We start from the raw sequence: 5,033 nt of genomic DNA, 5'->3' as shown, positions 1-5,033 counted from the left end.
TCCTCCGTCCTCCCTCCACTCGCCGCTGGCCGCCTCCTCCTCGCTCCGTCTTCCTCCTCGATTCGTCCTCCCTCCACTCGCCGCCGGCCGGCCCCTCCTCGCTCCGCCTTCCTCCTCTGTCCTACTATCTTCTCCCTCCTCGAGTCGCCCCTCCTTCTCCCTCCTCGCTGATACATTTTGATTTAGTAGGCTTTCATATGTAACATTTTGATTTAGTTGATTTAGTATGCTAGTGGATTTAGTATGCTAGTTGATTTAGTATGCTAGTTGATTTAGTCGATTTAGTTGATATGATTCAGTTGATTTAGTAGGCTAGTTGATTTAGTTGATTTAGAACATTTTGATTTAGTTTATTTAGTAGGCTAGTTGATTTAGTTGATTTAGTAGGCTAGTTGATTTAGAACATTTTGATTTAGTTGATTTAGTAAAATGGCGCCACCACCAGCACCACTATGTCGACTATGCAAGTCAAGGTGCGCTAGCAGGCTTGCAACTGGCAAGCTGTTCGGCATCTACTTCCATCCGAGTTTTCGTCATGCGGCGGTAAGAAATTAGATGAAATGTAACAACTATTTTATTTTTAGTGTTGGCATTACTGCATTGTGTCATTTTGCTTTTCTTACACAGATCGTCCCATGCAATGTGAGGTTGAAATTCAACAAGCTGACAGGAGACACTGTGACATTTGAGGCTTCTGGGGGGCCGTACACTATGGAGGTCGAGAAAGGACGCAATATGTCGCAGATTGGAGGAGATGGATGGGCCCATTTCCTCGCTCGCATGCATCTTACTGGTGGTGAATTGATCAGATTCTCCTTCAGAGCAGAAAGACCCAAGCCGGTTGTCATTTATATCAACCTGCTGGAAGATGATGAAGATGATGAAGATGATGAAGATAATGAGGACCCACTCAATGAAGATGATGAGAACCCACTTCATGAAGCCATCATAGCTCAAAGAATGAGGCTGAGCGAGGAGGAGGTGTGCAACCTATGGGACATAATTCCGCCACATGATGACTTTTTCGGGGTGCCATTCGTGACCCGCCTGACAAGTACCATGGTCGATCGGCATGAAATGGTATGTTATACGTACTACATGTAGTAATTTGATGATATATATATATATATATATATATATGCTTTATTGTTATACTCACAAATGCAAATTATCCGATTATATGCTTAGTGAATCCGATGATATGCTTAGTGTAGAGTCCAATGATATGCTTTGTGGAATCTAGTCGATGATATACTTTAGTGTAGAGTCTGATCACATGCTTAGGCTATTTATTAATTGATATGTTTTTCTTATTCAGAGATTGCCAAAGAACCTATCTGTGAGTTGTGGTATCGAGCCTGATGAAGAAAGCTCAATTGGACTATGCCTTACCGCAAGGGGCTCCGTCACCACATGTACTTACCGCATGGGCACAGATGGTCGCACACACTTGAACTCGGTTGGGTGGAAGAGATTCCTCGTTGGCAAGAATCTTCGTGCTGGACATGCCATCCTAATTACTATCAGGAACACCCACCGCCCAGGCTTGAGGATGATGATCGTCGTTGATATCAACTAGAACTACATATGTGTATGTGGCTATATCATCTAGAACTACATATGATGATCGTCGTCGATATCATGTAGAACTACATATGATGATCGTCGTCGATATCATCTAGAACTAAATATGATGATTGTCGTCGATGTCACCTTGTACTGCTTTAGGATGCATGTTGAGTATATATGAAATTGTTATCTAGTACTCCCTTGGTTCCAAATTACTCATCGTGGTCTGAGTTCAAATTTGAACTAAAACCACGACGAGTAATTTCGAACCGGGGGAGTACTACCTAGTACCTATAATGCTTTATGAAATTGATATCTAGTAGTACCTAGTATCTGGAAATTGCAGTTTATCGAAGCCGGAATGGGGAAATGGTGAAAGATATAACAGTAGCGCTGGATCGGGAAATCGCTACAGCTAAGTAATAGCAGCGCTTCCTAAAAAGCGTTGCTGCTATAGTCAATAGTGGTAGCGAGGGTACAGGCAGCGCTACTACTAAGAGTTAGCTGTAGCGCCTTATTGGTAGCGCGGTACCCGCACTGCTGATAGGCCTAAAACCCGCGCTGTTGCTAGCCTTTTCCCTAGTAGTGTTTGGTTATGTTTTTTGTGTTTAATTAGTGTTTGTGCCAAGTAGAACCATTGGGAAGACTTGGGGAAAGTCTTTTTCATCTTGTTGTAAAAAACAGAAACTTTAGTGCTCACGAGAATTGCTGCCATTTTTATTTGGAAAGTGATATTTACTTAATTCTTTTTGAAGATGATTAATAGATAAATTCCTCACGTCCAGCAATTTATTTTAGAATTTCTGGGGTTCCAGAACTTGCGTTAGCTACAGATTACTACAGACTGTTCTGTTTTTGACAGATTCTGTTTTTCGTGTGGTGTTTGATTATTTTGATGAAGTTATGGCTAGTAAAATAGTTTATAAACCATAGAAAAGTTGGAATACATTAGGTTTAACACCAATATAAATAAAGAATGTGTTCATGACAGTACCTTGAAGTGCTGTTTTGTTTTCTTTCGCTAACGGAGCTCACGAGATTTTCTACTTTAAGTTTTGTGCTGTGAAGATTTCATGTTTTGCGTGAAAGATTTGATGGATTATGGAACAAGGATTGGCAAGAGCCTAAGCTTGGGCATGCCCAAGGCAACCCAAGATAATCAAAGGACACCTAAAAGCCCAAGATTGGGGATGCCCCGGAAGGCATCCCCTCTTTCGTCTACTTCCATTGGTAACTTTACTTGGAGCTATATTTTTATTTACCACATGATATGTGTTTTGCTTGGAGCACTTCTATTATTTGAGTCTTTATTTGTTAGTTTTCCACAATCATCCTTGCTGTACACACCTTTTGAGAGAGACACACATGATTCGGAAATTGTTAGAATACTCTATGTGCTTCACTTATATCTTTTGAGTTATATAGTTTTTGCTCTAGTGCTTCACTTATATCTTTTAGGGCATGGTGGTGGATTTTTTTTATAGAAACTACTGTTCTCTCATGCTTCACTTAGATTATTTTGAGAGTCCTACAAAACAGCATGGTAATTTGCTTTAATTATGTTAGGCATTCAAGATTAAATTTTTTTATTATGAGTGTGTTGAATACTATGAGAAGTTTGAGACTTGATAATTGTTTTGAGATATGGAGATGGTGATATTAGAGTCGTGCTAGTTAAGTAGTTGAGAATTTGAGAAATGATTATGTTGAAGTTTGTGATTCCCGTAGCATGCACGTATGGTGAACCGTTATGTGAAGAAGTTGGAGCATGAATTATTTATTGATTATCTTCCTTATGAGTGGCGGTTGGGGACGAGCGATGGTATTTTCCTACCAATCTATCCCCCTAGGAGCATGCGTGTAGTACTTTGCTTCGATAACTAATAGATTTTTGCAATAAGTATGTGAGTTCTTTATGACTAATGTTGAGTCCATGGATTATACGCACTCTCACCCTTCCACCATTGCTAGCCTCTCTAATACCGCGCACCTTTCGCCTGTATCATACACCCACCATATAACTTCCTCAAAACAGCCACCATACCTACATATCATGGCATTTCAATAGCCATTCCGAGATATATTGCCATGCAACTTTCCACCATTCCGTTTACTATGACACGCTCCATCATTGTCATATTGCTTTGCATGATCATGTAGTTGACATTTTAGTTGCGGCAAAGCCACCGTTCATAATTCTTTCGTACAAGTCACTCATGCATCATTGCTATCCCAGTATACCGCCGAAGGAATTCATATAGAGTCATAATTTGTTCTAGTATCGGGTAGTTATCATTGAGTTGTAAATAAATAGAAGTGTGATGATCATCATTCATAGAGTATTGTCCCAAAAAAAGAGAAAGGCCAAAAAAAGGAAGGCCAAAAAAATATATTAAAAAGGGACAATACTACTATCCTTTTTCCACACTTGTGCTTCAAAGTAGCACCATGATCTTCGTGATAGAGAGTCTCCTATGTTATCACTTTCATATACTAGTGGGAATTTTTCATTATAGAACTTGGCTCGTATATTCCAGTAATGGGCTTCTTCAAAATGCCCTAGGTCTTCGTGAGCAAGCGAGTTGGATGCACACCCACTTAGTTCTTTTTGTTGAGCTTTCATATACTTATAGCTCTAGTGCATCCGTTGCATGGCAATCCCTACTCACTCACATTGATATCTATTAATGGGCATCTCCATAGCCCATTGATACGCCTAGTTGATGTGAGACTATATTCTCCCTTTTTGTCTTCTCCACAACCACCATTCTATAGTGCTATGTCCATGGCTCACGCTCATGTATTGCGTGAAGATTGAAAAAGTTTGAGAACACCAAAAGTATGAAACAATTGCTTGGCTTGTCATCGGGGTTGTGCATGATTTAAATACTTAGTGTGGTGAAAATGGAGCATAGCCAGACTATATGATTTTGTAGGGACAACTTTCTTTGGCCATGTTATTTTGAAAAGACATAATTGCTTAGTTAGTATGCTTGAAGTATTATTATTTCTATGTCAATATTGAAATTTTGTCTTGAATCTTTCGGATCTGAATATTCATACCACAATTAAGAGAATTACATTGAAATTATGCCAAGTAGCATTCCACATCAAAAATTCTATTTTTATCATTTACCTACTCGAGGACGAGCGGGAATGAAGCTTGGGGATGCTTGATACGTCTCCAACGTATCTATAATTTTTTATTGTTCCATGCTATATTATATCATGTTTTGGACATTATTGGGCTTTATATACACTTTTATATTATTTTTTGGACTAACCTATTAACCGGAGGCCCAGCCCAGAATTGTTGTTTTTTTGCCTATTTCAGAGTTTCGCAGAAAAAGAATATCAAATGGAGTCCAAACGGAATGAAACCTTCGGGAATGTGATTTTCGGAACGAAGATTATACAAAGGACTTGGACCCTACGTCAAGAAATCAACCAGGAGGGCACGAGGT

The sequence above is a fragment of the Triticum dicoccoides genome, chromosome 2A (genome assembly GCF_002162155.2).
Source record: "Triticum dicoccoides isolate Atlit2015 ecotype Zavitan chromosome 2A, WEW_v2.0, whole genome shotgun sequence".
In the NCBI taxonomy this organism is placed as follows: Eukaryota; Viridiplantae; Streptophyta; class Magnoliopsida; order Poales; family Poaceae; genus Triticum; species Triticum dicoccoides.
This window is presented reverse-complemented; position numbering follows the sequence as displayed.